The 17,204-nt window shown below is 37.7% G+C and overlaps 1 protein-coding gene and 1 long non-coding RNA gene across 3 annotated transcripts in view; one reads left to right on the top strand and one right to left on the bottom strand.

Annotated features, from left to right (window-relative positions):
• LOC133666423 (uncharacterized) overlaps positions 1-17,071 on the top strand; it is a 99,153-nt gene extending 82,082 nt beyond the window's left edge. The window contains exons 2-3 of one of the 2 annotated variants that reach the window (XR_009830551.1): positions 11,392-11,643; positions 11,719-17,071. This is a non-coding gene — a long non-coding RNA (uncharacterized LOC133666423). Of the gene's footprint in view, positions 1-11,077; positions 11,644-11,718 lie in introns of those variants that run through there. The other variant, XR_009830552.1, reaches the window with a different exon arrangement.
• The window catches only part of LOC107999229 (UPF0489 protein C5orf22 homolog), a 761,052-nt gene that overhangs the window by 413,998 nt on the left and 329,850 nt on the right, over positions 1-17,204 (bottom strand). The window lies entirely within an intron of this gene.

The raw sequence follows: 17,204 nt of genomic DNA, 5'->3' as shown, positions 1-17,204 counted from the left end.
TATAATAAGTGATTTTGAATTTTGAAGGAGTAATTTGTTGATTCGAGGGTATAAGATATTTACTCGATTTGATGACTTCTTTTTGTCGAGAGGGTCAAGAAGAATCTTGATTTTTTTTCTTTAAAAATTACAGTTGATAAAAGAAAATTTTTTGCGACAATTTTTGTGTTAATTATTGCACCTTAATGTATGAATTACAATCTTTAGTATGTGCAATATTGTTCAAAAAAGATTAGAAAAGTAGAATGATTTTTCTAAAACTTACTAAGATTAATCAATAGCCTTGAGGAGTTACAAATCTTTTCCACTATTGTTAAAAAATAATAATATCAACGCTACCCTCTTAAAACTTGAATATATCATTCTTATTCGTTAAGAGAAAGCAGTAAAGATAAATTAGCCAAACGTGTTGGATATAAATAGCTAATTGATCGTAGTTAATCGTTGAAAAATCTTGGACAAATTTCTCGAGGATGGCGCAAATAAGTGGGTTTCGCCGTTTTATGGGTGAAATCAGAGAGACGAAAATCTCTCAACACGTGCGCCAGCCACTGAGAGGCCATCGAGGATTTACCCAGCGATCGGTGGCCTATAATCAAGCATCAACGTTAATTGAATACCGATTATGAATTATACGATAGGATGATGAACCGTAATTATTGACGGATTCCGCGTTTTCAATCTGCCTCGATATCGTTGCGGGATGCTGAGGAAGCGTCTCGAGCGGATGTACTTTCGGATATGGAATAATCGTATCCAGGAATCTTTGAATTTAATCCGTTCTGATAATTGATCGCGCTTTCACGAAGAATCGATTGATCATCTTAGAGAACAAAGTTTTATAAACGAAGATCAATGGTTGTGTACGAATAAGTATAAAATTAATTTCTTTCCTTCGCAGCTTTCATCAACAGATAAATAATTTTTTAATTGTTGTAATTGTTGTGATTTGAAAATTTTGTTATTTAATTTTAGATATACGAGATTTATTTAAAATTTGTTTTATTTTTTTGTTTAAAATGATTAAACTGATCCACGAAGAAGTATAAAAATAACTCGTTAAGCACAATAAACAATTATTAAGCTTGCGAAATTGTTTCCAAATTTGTAGAGGAGTGAAAATCGAAATTCGTGAACTCCTCAAATGAGCAAAAAAATTATACACAGATATAAATGGATTTCAATTATAATATAAATAACGTAATTACACAAGAACTTGTGTTCCTCCCCTCACAGGTTCATAAACTACTGATCAATCCATTCTTACTGCTTCATATATACATATAAGAAAAAAAAAATAGACATAAAAACGTATAAGTTAAACTTCTCGTTAAATCACATAACATAAAAAGAGGCAATCGTAAGAGGCAAGTTCTTACTTTTCACTACTTGGCTCCGAGCTAATCGCTTGTTCGCAATTAAATTTTATTGTCGTCTAGATATTTTTATTACACGTTTAATGCACGATCGCAGAACGGCGATCGAGAAATAATATCGAAACGGTATAGAAACGATTAACGTCGTCAAGATTAAAAAAGAAAAAAGAAAGGAAAAAAAAAGCACGGAGCAAAGCGTGTGTATTGCACCTGCATCGACGAACTCGTGTACAAGGCGAAAACGGTCGACGTGGCGAGTGGTTGGTAGTCCTGTTTTGACAGATCATAATTTATCGTGCGCTCGTAAAACCGATTCCACCAACTCCTTTCCCTCTTTCTTTCTTCCACCCAGTATGATTGGCTTCCAGTTAACCGTACGAAAAGTCGCTCGAAGGGGGAGTTTTTTGCGCGATCTTCCTCCTGATCTGTTTCCAATAAGCTAACATCCGCGAATCTTTCGATTTTTGTTTGCGCTCGATGATGGTGGATGATAAATTTTGCTGGTGATTTTTGATATAGGATAGGATTTTTTGTTTCGTTGAATTTGGACTTTGGACGCGGTTGAAATTTATTTGAATGTATATTATTACTATATTTTATATCAGAAGTTTATATGTGATGAAAATTAAAAGAAACTTCTTTGTTACTTTACGGTTTACGTAAGACTCATTTAAAATTTTTAATACTGATAATTAGGATCTATTCTTCTCTAAAACTTATTATTTATGATTTGGAATTTTAGTTCTTATTAGTTAATTTAAAATGTTAAAATACTAATTATATTTTCAAGCTGGCTTTAATTAGGGACTTCTTATCAAATTATTATAAGCTTCGAAGACTTGATTAATTTAAAATTTCAAAAATAGATATTTACATACAATAGATTTACGATAATTTAAATATTTAAAATTCACAATTTGATCATAATGTATATTTATTATAATTATAATTTAAAATTTGGTCGTGGTAAAATTACTAATTCGAAAATTTTTACTCGCAATTAGATGAAATTTACATATCTTCGTAAAACATCATCCTATGTAATGCGTAGCTATGAATTTTTTTTTTATTCGATTTGTATACAAAATAATTATCATATGAAAAAGATAAAATTTTTGAAATATAAAAAATAACCTTGGAAACTGTCCAATCTCGATTATCACGTACTTTTTACACGAATAAGTCATACATTTCAACGTAAATAACGTGATTTTTCCAATTTTTTCCCCAGTTACAACGTTTTTCCTTATAAAGAGTAAAAACCTCGGCGATCATTTTCATTTTTAACTGCAACGCGTAGCGCGTAGTACCGACTGTGAACGCGTTTTTCTCGTCATCTCGCGACACGAGAATGGGGCAAGCCTTACAATGCAGCCAACGATTCTTGTAGCAAAAAAGGGGGTCACAGAGTTGTATCATCCACGCTACGCTCCAGACTTGGCTCCGGCGCACTATTTTCTCCTCTCCCTTGCTTAAATTAAGGTTGAAAGGCAGACACTTTATGGACGCTTCCGAAATTCAACAAACCGTGAAGATGGCGCTCATTGCGATCACGCTCGACGCGTTTTCCTCGCCCGTTAATACACACCTCGTGATCATGGCTTATGCTTTGTATCGATGAAAATTTAATTCAACACCGTGTGAACTATAATTTCTTTTCCTTTTAAACAATTTTCTCATATTGTAAATTTTTATTTATCAGAAATGATTCGTACGAATCATGTCGGTGCGAATGAAGTTAATTTGGAAATGGTAATTGGAAAAATTCTTGTCCTTTTACCTTTTCACTCTTTATTTTCTACAGTGAACACTTTTTGGTATTTATATCATATTAATAAAAAAGAAAAAAAAAATTTACACTTGTCGTTAAAATATGTGTTTTGAACAATTTTCAAATAAATATCCGCAAAAAGCGAAAAACTACGAATAATTCCCGACGTACGATGTTATTCTACGGTCAATTTTTCGTTGCTGCAAAAAAAAATTCACGTCATCGAACACATTTCCATACATATACATATACATATATCAAGCGCGATAAGAAACGTATTTATAAACACACTCGATCGAAAAGCTTATCCTTAACACAAATCTGTCACGATCTTTTTCAAACTCTTTAGCCAATGAATATATACCGTTCACCTATAGTTAATTCTCAGGCGGAATGCATCTCATAACCGGGAACCTCGACGATTTTACGATCGCCATTTCGGTCGTTGTTGTTTTATAACCATACGTGCGGATTACACGAAGCCAAAACAGCATCGGAACGATGGCGTCACGTACGCGTGTTAAATTTTTACGTTTCAATTAGAAACGTAACTTACGTGGCTGTTAACTGGGCATTTTTAAGTTACCCGAGACGGGTCCCCCGTTGAGTCGCTTAAGAACAACGTTTCTCTCGTCCTCTTCCTCTTCCTCTTCGCTTCTACGACGCCTGTTTTTAAGCTCCGTTTACATTAGGCAACTTTTCCCTCGGACAATATAATTGACCGTATCAATAACGAATTTTTTTTCAGTGATTTTTCAATCATTTAAGTTGTATTAAGGTTATTTAATTTAATTATGCGTTATTTTCAGGATTATTAATTTGAAATTTTTGAAGAATAAGTCTTTCCTTCTTTAAATTAAATAAAAATTTGATTTTGCGTGAAAATACACCTGTGACGTTTGCAAAAATCATAATAATGCAGAAGCGACAATTTTTATTTCAACAAGTTATCGAATTAATATAACACGTTTCTATTTAATAGAGAAAATTTGAATATAAAAACTTCACAGTGTGTAATTCACATATTAACGCAATGTTGATCAGTTTGAAACGACATTCGATTCTTCATTCAAAAGTAATCCATTCATTCATTTTTCGAGCTCAAAAAAGTTGCCTAACGTAAACGTTATTCTCTCTTTCTCTCCCTCTCTGAATCTATTATCTTTCAATATTATTTTTTCCCTCTTTCTTTTTTCTCTCTTCTCATTTGCAAACTCGACAATCGAAAGATGAGAATCCGGTCGCGATTTCTCGCGAGCAATGTAAATTTTTACGTTCTAATTATACGGCACGTACGCCCCTGGAATTCGTAAGGGCGCTGTCCGGACTCGAGATGGATGGCCTCAGTTTTTTGCGGCACGGTGAACGACCAGCGCCAAGGAGGAGGAGGGCTCTGGAGCGCGAGCTGACTTATGCTCGGACGATGATCCCGGTCGCGTGCATGTAAAAGCTTCCCTGTCGATCTTATATTGCCCGGACGTCTAGATTAAATTTATTGGAAGGATTTTTTTTTACTTCCCTTTCCTTTCCTTCCTTTTCCTTAAATTCTTACTTAAAATTGAAAATTTTTAGGAGGATCGAATAAGATTCAATTATTATTTCGCGTTAAATGACACGAATAAATTGTTAATCCATCGATATTATGATTCTTTCACAAAACTTTTAATAATTCGTCGATGGTATTCGAACTTTCTCTCCACGCTTATAATTAATTTATTTAAAAATAAGAGCACGTCCATTATGTTTCGTTCGAATTTAATATGGATCCGAGAGCAAAGTAAATTTAAAATTTTGGATAAAAAAAAAAGAAAGAAAGAATCTGTAATCTGCAGAATTTTAGAAGCGATATTACGAGCAGTTTTTAATAACTTCGATCGATTCGTGTCATTATTGTTAATTAGTAATTTATTAACGTGTTTAATTTGCGGAGCGCGGCCATTTTCGAAGAATAATACTTTTTTGAATCCCGCTGATCTCGCTGGTGGATTAATTTAACGTGGGCGGAGGCCGATTATTTTTCCGTGTTACGATACATTAACGAAAATACGCGGCTCAGACGTCGTAATTGCAAATGGTCCCTTTCTATTGTGAACTGTCCATCGCATAAATCATGCTCGCAACGCAATTCCGCTTTTTATGAAGCTCGTATTTCATCGAATCTCGCGAAATGGATTCCTCTCGTAAAGAAAGAAGATTCGTAAATCATATATATATATATATAAAAGAACGCCACTCGCAATCCACATCCTTCGTTCACAACTTAATCAAGCAATGCTTTTGATAATCTTTACAGCGACGAGTCTGTTCAAAACACCTCTTCAATAATGATCAAATTAACAGACATTGATAAGAATGTAACACATTTTCTACAATTCACATAATCATTTACCCCAACTAGAATTCCTAGACCGTTGAATCGTAGTCGCAAGCAAAATATCTCACTCTGCAATCAATAATTCCATCTCACATATATATTTATTTTCCATTTCAAGTATAAACTTATATACGCGAAAAGCATAAAAAATTAACGCACCCATTATCCATCAAACTCACAAACCCTCGATCCAAACAATACTTCTTCGCCTCTTGGATTTCACACGGCCAGAGCCCATTGATTCCACGAAAACCGAGTTCGAGTATAAATATAGAATTCCGTGGTATATTTTACACGCGAATCTACACGCCTCGCTCCTCGCGTTCATCGCGCTAATTCAAACAATACAGGCCGGGATTTGGAAAAGATTTCCCTCCCGGTAAATAGACTCGAGCGTAAACAGAACTGGACCGCACACGAGCGCGACTCTCGCGCGGAACCACACCCGCGAGCGACCGTAAATATCCGTACACGCGGATAACCGGCAAAACTGTCTCCGTGGGGGCCCCCGAGGCGCGAGTTGGCGCGGGGGCCCCCGTGAAAGACGCTGGCCGGGACGATCGGACCACCAACGCTCGCAAAAAACTTAATCGTGGCGGGTTCGAACCTTGGGCGTCCTGGCGCGAATAAACTTTAAACGCGGGGCGTGATTTATCGCGCGTACGCCCTTATAATGCTAACGTATTTCCCGCGCACCGTGTTCCCTGCGCTCGAAAACGGTGGCCTGGGAATGGAGGGGGGTCGAGAAAAAGACAGGGATTTGCAGAGGGCACGATTGGTAACAGCCATGGACGATTGCAACAGACCTCGTCCAATTATTATGGATTATTATTATATCGATTGGGATAAATGTTGGAATGGGAGCAGCGGTTTAGAGAATAGGTTGATTCTTCGAGAAAGTTTGGGTGTTTATAAGTAATATAGATAAATAATGGAATTGTCTTCTTGAGGAGTGAATTGCGAGAGGAAAGTCTGGTAATTTTGCCAGTTTAATTTGACGTTGTTCAAGCCGAGGAAATTTGCTAATAGGATAATTAATCTTGGAAAATCTGTTACGAATAATAAAATTTCTAACGGGTTTAAAATATTTCACGAGTGGTGAATACAAATGTATACACGTTGAGGAAGCGGCGAGCGTGGTATTTGAATTTATTTCCAATTGGGGATAACTCATCTGAATTCGTTTGTGGCTCGCATGACAATTCAATTTCTCGAACGAGTGGCATTCACGAGCCTCCCTCCGCGCAAAAAGCGTCGGTCAGAAATGGACCAAGCAGAGGGGTACACGGCAACACGCCTTCTGACAGCAATTATTGATATTTATATGTACCCGTAAACTGTCGACCCGGGATTATTTACGATGAAGAGTCTGTGGCGAACACTAAAATATGTTTTACTGTCGCAACTCGTCGACAGTACGCTGAGAAATTGTGGGTGTCGCGACGCGTCCAACTCTCGAAAGAAAGATATTATTTTCAGCTTAAATCAAATGTGAAAAATGGCACCCAACGATGATTACCGAAACGACGTTAACGTTAATTATTCGATCGTACTTCTTCGAAAAATATTTTTCCTGACAAGATAATCTTAGGTTGGAGATTCGTGCACCAGAAGAGAAGAAAATTGTATCAATAACGGACAAATCGAAGAAATTTTAGTTTGATAAAATATCTTAATTATGAAAAAGCGAGATTGCCCACATCCAGAGATTATCCACGATATATATTATATGATCTTTAATTATTGAAAAATTATTAAAATTAATTCATTAACTTATCGCGATAACGGAAGAATAAAAATAAAAATTCTCTTACAACCGTGCGAGGAAAAAAGCATTGAATAGAATCATCGTGGATGACATCGATATTAAAAAGAAAAAGAGAAAAGGATGTCTACTTAATCGTCGTCACACCTTCGCTCGCCTGCTGTTCGCTTTCTGCATCATTAAACACGTACGAAACTAGGAGCCGTAATTATTATAACCAGCACGTTGTTCATAATACGAAACTGCCTGCGATGCACGATAATTTCAAAGTTTCCTGTCGTCAATCCTGTCAGATCATGAACCGTTGTCAACTCGGCTACCCTCGACGAAATGTCGGCGCAGCCTTCTCATGAAATTCAATGACCTCTAATTACAATGATTCAATAAACGATTGCACCGCTAACAAGAACATTCTCTGTTCGACCAGGCTTCCCTTTCGAAGCGATTAAAAATCGTGTCGTTGATCGTTCTATGACGTAGAACGGTACAGAGTGATAGCGAGTAGTTGTACAACACGAGACTACAAGTTTATTCATAATAAAATTTTATATATGAAAAACCTGTGTTCATTATTGCATCTTATATTTCACGAAGATATCAAATAAATTCCATATCATATCATACACATAGATTAGATCAGTGGAATATCACGTTCAAAGATAAAATTACACTCTGCGTTTTCATAATTTCCTTAATGACAAGTTAATATACAAGATGTATTTCGATTATTCAAATGCCAGAAAGGAACTGGAAGAAAGAAAGAAACAGGAATCTAGAGAATATAATTTTGCCATTTTCACAAAGTCGCATCCCATCACAATCTCTTTATTCCCTTTACGAACCATATTTTCAAATTTTCTATTCAAAAGGTACACGTTTCTTACTGATCCTCGTAAGTAGTTGGAGTGCTCGATAGATAAATTACCGATAAATCGCGAGTTCTTTCTTACTCGAGAGAATCACGTACGAGCGATTTATCGAACGCCCTTTATAATCGATCCTTCCCTACACTTCGTAACACGCGAGCGAAGATCGTTCCGTGATCGCGCGACACTTCTCAAAGCCCCGATGAGATCGGCCGTAATTGCACGTACGAAGGCAGGTGATCCCTAAGAACAGGGAAAAATGGGGGACGCGACACGGAGGACCGTCCAATTTGCGCTCGCATCTGCCCGACGACAGCCGGCGTTGACGAAATGTAAATTGGCCATCGGCTCTCCTCACCGGGGTTAGGCTCCTCCGAGGTTGCCGTGGATCGTTTACCGTGACGTGAGATCGTGAGACGCGCGATGGATCCATCTCCAAACGATGGGTAATTACGATGGAGGGGGGAGAAGGGAAAAGAAGAAGCGGAGAATACGGTGGATTCGGTGATAAGTGAAAAATTATCCCGGCCTCTGGATGGTATATGAGGTTGTAATTAGGTGTGTTTCTTTTTTTTTTTTTTTTCAAAATTGAAGGAGATTCGAAGGAGCTGGAACGGGTGTGATTAATGGGTAGTCTTTTGCCGCGAAGTGTTGCAAGTATTTGTGGAAATGGACGGACATTCGAAGGGAAGTGATTGTGCATAATAATAATGTATTGGCGAGATATATGTGGGGAAAAAGTGATTGGAAAGCACACAAGTGGTGTGCGCGAATAATTGTTTGATGTATGGCGTTTGACGTATGGTGGTTCCCTTCGAGAAGAGAAACATGTGAGCGAATCTTGAAAGATTATCTCTGCTTTAAAAAATATATACATAGGAATTTCATCGAGCGAGTGATTTTTGCAGCGGAGGTATTAAAAGTTTTCGAAAGTTTTTTTTTTTTAAGTTCTCCTCGTATCCAATTTACATCACACGATGTTGTTTAGCACCGCGCTATGAACTTAAATCACGCGGAGATGATCGAGATTCTCAAGTACGTTCACCTCATTCCAAGTTAATTAAACCACTTAGCGACTCGTCGTAAAATCGCGAGGAAAACCGCGCTCGGTGTTCATAAATTAATTCATGGCTCTGGTCAGCTATTAACCGATACTCTCGTAAGCCCTAAACCCTTCTACTTTATGCCTCCCCTCGGCTATATTTTTAAAACTTACGGAAGTGTTGCGGGTGCAACGGCCGGAGACGATAACCGGGCAAATCGACGAACTTGGAAAAATAATGAAATTGCTTTTGGATCCTCCTTTCTCCCTCCCTAAATACGAAATATACGCATACTGGCCGGCCGAGATATACCTGTGTACGTATATCGGCATACAAATAATGCAATTTATCTCTTCCGGTATCGTATCAACACCTGCGCAAGATAATTGGAAAAATTAAAATTTTCCTCTAAGTTCTACGTGGTTGAAGAATTATTTCGGCGACGATGATGAATGACAGATCTCTAAAATTACAAAGATCATACGATAATTTCTCTCTAATTTCTTCTCTTATTCTTCGATTACATTTATTTTAAAGATCACGCAATATCCGTTCGTCTCTTTTAATTGTCGATTCGATACAAATTCAACAAATTTATTTTTGTTCGAGCATAACATTAAGCCCTGATATTGATATATTGTCTCGCGATCTCAGAAAGAAAAGAGAATTTATGGGGAGATGTGACTTAAACGCCATCTTCGATCTTATGGGCGAGTTTCGAGAGATTCTGAGAGATACCACCAACAGCGAGAACACTTTCTTTCCGCCAAGATTTTCTGCGGGGATCTTCTGAAGGGTCTGTCAGCGGACCGAATCTATTGTTACGCTTGTCTTCGACATAATTAATTGCGTGATTGCGGCGTGTGTCTTCGAGTACTCGGGTCATCTCGTCTGACGCCACGGCTCGTTCCTTGCTCGATCGAATGGATGGATTGTCCCTCCTCTTGTTTCATGACGAAATTTCACGACCTTACGTTTGTTTTTCTTTCTCGAATGATAGAGACGTGGATCAGGATGATTGTAATTATTATTATTGAATGTTATCGGTATGGTATTGTTTATAATTTTTAATTATAGCGAGTAGAGATTGTAAATGAAAAATTTTATGAATTTTTATCCGATGTATGTATTTCGTATAATAAAACTATTCAAGATTTATTCGATACTTTCTTTCATTTCCCTTTCGTTACACGAAATTATATGAATATTAAATAGTTCCTTCTGGATACTTTCATCTTGTCAATCGTTCTATTATTAATTCAATTGCGAGAATATCATGCACATATATATATTTTTCATTTGCATCGGTTTTCACCCTTCCAATCGTATCTGAAACGAATCCTTCGAATGTATACATATAATCGAATCTGCATCTGGTCTGCATCGAGTTAATAAACGAGAGAGAAATTGAATACGAACGAGAGGCGGAGAATATCGATGTTTGAGAAATATCGAGAGTAAGAGACCGTGATATTATAGCCATATGAGAAACTGTTTTAGAACACCGACTGGAGAAATTAATATGGCGTATATGTGTGTATATGTGGATGATAAAAAAAATTCTCGTAAAAAATTCGTTCGTTCGAAAGTTGTCCCGCCCGCAGAGAACGATGTAATTACAAGAATAAATTCAGAACAGATATAATTCTCCGCTGCAACCTCTGGTTCCCTTGTTCTCCTACACCACTTAATATTCGCTCGCATAATTAGGGGCATACTTGACATCGCGTCCTCGACGAACATTCGCGACAATATCGTTGCACCCACTTTCAGAGACGCGAAAAAACGAGAGAAGAGGCCCTTTAAAGTGGCCTTCTCGAACAAATTTGCGTTATAAGTTTCCGGTCAAGCTTCTTACTCTTACTCGAATGAAATCGAGCCGTGTCTCTTGAGAAGATACTTGAAAGATACGACAAGTATGCACTGTTTCGTATTACAATCTTATTTACCATCATACAAATTTAAATACTATAATTTGGAATTAAATTATTTCGCAATTTCACTTCTCTCCGTTATTATTTCAATCATTTTTCTTATTCTCCATCGAAACGTTATCACTATAAACTTCCTAAACACTTTAAAAATCATGTAGTTAGATCATACGTTATATTTACGATTCTTTAAAATCAAATTCAATTTACAATCGATACACTTCTTTCCGTTCGAATATACAAATTTTTGAAATTATTATTCCAGCAAGCCTTCTATGCAAAGCATCCCGAGAGAAAGAAAAAAGGATTTACGCTTTCGTCGAAAGCAGTGGAAAGCACGATTAGAAATTGAACGTGTTGGCAAGATGGGAACAATTAGCAAGCGACGAAAGGGGATCCAAGATGGACGCGGTTCCGGAGGTGCATAGTCGTCGAGTGCATTTTCGAGTGGGTTTCCTGGAATTAGTCCTCTCCGTCTTAGGTGTGGGACACGGACGTTTCTCCTACGGGCATACAAGTATATACCGGCTGGCAACAATGGCGGATTTCCAAGTGGCCCTTGAAACGGCTCTAATAATTTATATGCTTAAAGGGGCCTGGGCTGCCTACGTGAAACGTAGACGCCATGAGACAAGGGGTCTACGAAGAGAGGAGCGAGTCGTGCTCAAGGGTGGCTCGGGCTACGAGATCCGTGGACGAGGACCCTTCACCAAAGGAGAATTGCTGCTGTTGCTGCCGCCTGGGGTCCTGTCGTCTGTCGTCTGTCGTCCGGCATCGACCGAACCCATGCCGGTAACCCGTTTATGACCGATTCAACGTGCTTCTTATTGTTGCGCGGGTTCACCATCCAAGAATATTTAAACAGGATGAGCTACGACTGTGTGTGTGCTCTGTTTCAAGATTTTAAGATTTCTGCCGAATTATTTTGTTTGGTCCTGATAACATTTGTTGTTCTTGTTAAGATTCATTCAACCATCTTAACTTGTTTCTAATCTTTTCATTATTTGTTACATCTTTCGCAATCCAATTCTTATTTAATTCTCACGAGCAAACGAAAAAGATATTATCGATCGAATCTCGTTCCAACTGAATAAACTTCCATCGACGAAACAAGTCGCATCGAAATTCAACCGAATCGATCCTCGACGCCATCAAGGATTCAAGGGACATCTTCGGCCGATCGACATATAGGCACGATCGCCGTGTTCCGTCGTGACACGGATTCGAAATTACGTCGTCCAAGTGAATTTGCAAAGTTTTTACAAATCCACGAAATAACGGGATCGACAGAATCGATCGATAGGAATGTTTTACGAATCAAATCGTTCATTATCCTCCTTCCTTTCAATCGAGATCGAATTCAACACCTTTGATCCTCCCTAAAATAATCCAAGATCTCCATTATTCGGCATATTTATGCTCGCAATTTTATCATTTCTATCGAAAGATCGAACGATGTCGAGAATTTTCAAAATACATTGTTTATAATAAATTATGAAATTATCCTAAAAAATAATACTACAATATATATATATATATAAACAAAATCAATACGTAATAATCACTTTCTCCGTCCGAAATATCCTCACAATAGCACATCGTCGGGCAAATTTCCGCCAACCTCTGAAAATACCTTTAAACTCGAGTACTCCCTCGAAACAGTGGTGGGAAGAAAATCGAGCTGGCCGGTTGTTGTACAAGTTGCCAAGTTGCAGTCGGTGGCTAAGTAAAACATCAGTTCTAACAAGTAAAGAGGGAGGGAGGGGAGGCCGATGTCGGGGATATAAGCGGGGCCCTTCGCGCTGTCGCTTCCATTGCATCGGTGAACATCGTGAAAGCTGTCATTGTGCCGTCTCATCCCGGGCTGGGATAAATATGCGGGCTCGTGTGTAAGGCGGCGGCGTGCGCATGCGGATGCACATGCCCCGGCCAGCTTCTTGGACCGGCGAATGCACAGCGTCCGATTTTTTGCCCGAGAAATACGGTCCCTGCAGTCAGTCACGGCCGTGTATATATCCACGCTCACAGCTGTCCCGCCCGTCCTTTTCATCCCGCTCAAACAATAACAACCATTATCTGTTTGCTTATACAACCCCTGGACCAACGTCTCGAATTAAATTCTCCCTCCCTCGCTGCGCGGAACGCAGAAGAGGATCGAAAAGTGGAGATTTAAGATTTCCAGAGTTGAATACGTTGAGTTACCGCACTGTTTGCAGATATTTCTTTCTTCATAATTGTAATTGGAAGATTCGTTGTAATTTGTGCAGATTTTGAAGAATAAAATAATAATAATTCCTTTTTTCTCCGATATCCTCGTCGTAATGTTAATCACTTTCCTCTGTTAGAATCAATTTTAATCTGTGGTCAAGTGCAATTTTTTCTTCCTAGGTTTAGGAGGAATGTTAAATATTATTGTGTGGGATAAGAAATTTCGTAAAGTATATTTTAGCAAAGAATTTGAATAAAAGTCTCAATAAATGTTGAAAGTTTACGATTTGTGTAAACGGTTTTCATTTGAAAGGTGAGGAGCTTGGGAAATGAGAATCACTGGCGAAACGAGCAACGACCCATTGGCGAACGCGACGAAAACATCGGGTTTCCAGCGAGTGGATTAATAACCGGATGGCGCTAGTTCGTTCGAAATATTGCCAGAACACCCTTCCCCTGCCCTTCGACCCCCTACGACTCATTTTTTTATCACATCGTGGATCGTTTGTCTTAATAAACATCGTCTCATTGCGCGTATCGCTGGCAAAACGCAGGGCCTGCGAATACGCGAATCGTTCCACGAAGAAATCGAAAATGGGGTTGCCTCGCAATTTCACGTGTTGTAATTATTATTAATGGCTTAAATATGAAACGTCTCGAAATCTTACAAATCTTCTTCTTTCGCTTCGGTAAAAAATGGACGATCGTTATTAAAACTATTAAAATTAGCTTATTAAAATTAAAATTAATTTATGTTAAATTCGTATTTGTTAAATTTGTCGGGAAATGGATTATTCTTTGAATGATCCGAACTTGAAATTCCTACAAAATTTCAATTAAATTAATAATAATAAGAAAATGTTAAATATTTAATTAAGGGTAATAAAGAATAAAGAATAAAGTGTCATTGTTTCTCATCCAAGGCTCGAATTCAACGTGACATCTCTCAATTTACTGTACATGTGTCGTCGCAACAGCTTTTATCCCAATTTACGTTATTCCATTTCAAAAAAATGGCAATTGCTACGGGCCCAACAACGACCGCCACTTTAAGCAGACGACTAATTATTGCAAGCCTCTTAACCACTCCAGGTCATCGATCTTCCCATTTCTCCTCGAGCCGTTATTCTACCGATTAACCATTTAAACCACCAGTATCCTTTTTTTTCTTTACAAATCCTTGAAATAAAAATGATGTAAATTAATAATTCACAATTTTTTTTCACAAACAGATAATAAAAAAATTAACTTACCAAACTTCTTTTCGTTTACATATCAATTCAATTCAAGTTCAATGGGAGTATTTAATTCTTTAATTTTTTCACTTACCAACGGAATAATAAACTTACTACGAGTACTAAGTTTCATTACATATCCTCCTTTTTCACCGGATCTACAATTTTTCATCAAAAATGCCCTAAATACCCAAGCAATAATCCCCTATAATTTCCGGGGCCAACCGTACGTCTTCTAACTGTTGATTACAACGTTCGTTACAACGAGCTTTCTTGCCACCACTCGCGATCTCGATCGCTTAATGGCAGTTTACAGACACGGGTTGGCTTGGTGCGCGAAGATTCATGGTCGGTTTTCGAGCGGATTCGAGCGTCGTTGCACATGGCCCGGGCTGACGTAATTTGTCCCGCGCGCAAAAATTTCGAGTTACGAGTGCGCGAGACGATGAAGGAACGGGTGAAGGGGTGGGGTGGAAGGAGGAGGAGGAGGAGAAGGAGGGACCCTACATAACGAGTGCTCTCTAATGAATGCTGCTGCACCGTTTTTGTCCCGGGCAAGGTTCCTCGTTGCACGCTTACTGACCGCTTTCATGGTTACTCGACCGAATTCCCGAAAAATTATATATTTCGTGACAACGAAAAAAAAAAACCGGATATTCCCTACTTTACTTTATTTATATACCATTTATTTCGAGCATTTTAAATCCCCATTTGCATCATATCGATTTTCGAAAATTGTTCGTAATTTTTCTTTGGCAGAGTTGAACATTGGCCGGGTTTTTATCGAGATCGAAGTGATCCGCGGAGCGGATTGCGAGACGAAAGCGGGAGGAAAAATCTGTAACGAATAATGATAAAAACAGCGGTTTCATTGTATTTCCACGACGCTCAATCTTATTGGAATTCAAGGTGGTACGCGTCTCCGCGATAAATACGAATGAGCGATTCATCGTTGATGCCCGAGGGCACGCCGGCGATATATCATATTTATTAATGGAACGCAACGTAATACGCTTTGCCGAAACACTTTACGAGTTTTCGCCCGAGCTCAGCCTGAAATTTAAATTGAAAATCCCGCGGATCTGTCCATATCGTTATTTCGATCGATATCGAGCTTTTCTATTTTTTCTTTTCTTTTTTTCAACTTCGATTTCTCTGCAAACGAATATTAAACATGATATTAAATTAAGAGAATTAAATTGGAGAGAAAAAGATTGTTCGATTTAATTTTCTAAATGTTACGATTCATTGAAAGTGAATCGCTGTGATTATGAATTTTAATTATTATTGCTATAAATATAAGATGAGATATATAAACAGGATACAAAAGGTTACGTGTAAATGATGTACAGGATGAAATATGCTATTTTAATTTTAAATAATCCTGTTAATTCTTTTGAAGCTGGTTGTCAAGCACCTCTTTACAAAAGAATAACAAAAGGATATACGTTTCTATTGTAAATTAATTCATGAAAATTATGAATGAAATGCCATCTACGTTTACGCAAGATAAATAAAAAATTTGAATTACGATAAATTGGAATTAATTTACCAGTAGCAAATGCATATTAAAAATACAATACAAGATGTTACACTTTTCTCCTCGTTTTATAATTAAAGAAAGAAACAAGAAATTGTCCAAGAAATTGGTAAATTACATACAATATTAGATTCTATAAAGCATACGTTTAAAGAATTTATTCCAAGATCCAAGGATATCCAAAGAAAATATAAAAAATCCAAAGGTGCAAACTCGTTTGGCTGACTCGTACGGTTCGCAATGAAATCCGAAAAAAGCATGGCGTGATTCGAAAAAAAGGAATACCCTTTTCCACGTCATCGAGAAACAACCTGTTACGCGTAACCTCGCCCGCGAATTTACAGAGGACAATAATCGAAGGGATCGATGGAAAATGAGAGGGAAGGGCGGTGGAAGCGCAAATGATGTGTTTTAACACCGACGATCCATGACTCGTTATTAAATCCGAGGACAGTGTGTGTGTGTGTGTGTGTGTCGAGTGTGTACTCGTTCCTCGGACGAAATACCGGTTCCTGGGATTACCTCGGGCGAGAATGTTTCTCGATACCTTCGCTTCAGTCGAAAATATTTAACGGTAACGCCAAAGAACTTCCTCGACGTGGAATCCTGCATCGCGTGAAGAGACTTACGTATTACGCGGAAAAACGAGGGAAGCGGATTCACGAATCATTTCGAAGATCGGATATTTGTATTTTACGAACGATCGAATCTGTCAGATTCTGTTTAAATTAAGATGAGAATGATTCTTGAAACATGATTGTGTATAGATAATAAAAATTTCTTTTTTCGATATATAAATATATTATTAAGGACTATTTATACTTCTTACGTATTATTATAATATGATTATATTGGAGCTTAATTTTTTATAAAAAAAGAAGCTAATTTTCCCTTGAATTTAATATCACATTACGTAATAAATTTCCCCTAAGTTCCAATAAATTTTATTATATTCCGTTGACTCTGTTTTTTAACATTTTTATTTAATATTCCCCAATATTATTCCTCGTTCCAACTTTTAAAATTAAACATCGATTCGGAACACCTCTCGATCGAGATTAAAATCGCGGAAGAAAGTGGCAAGAAGAGATCGAT

This window comes from Apis cerana, linkage group LG7, assembly GCF_029169275.1.
Source record: "Apis cerana isolate GH-2021 linkage group LG7, AcerK_1.0, whole genome shotgun sequence".
NCBI lineage: Eukaryota > Metazoa > Arthropoda > Insecta > Hymenoptera > Apidae > Apis > Apis cerana.
Note: the sequence above shows the minus strand (reverse complement) of the source record. Positions and strands in the feature narration are given on the sequence as shown.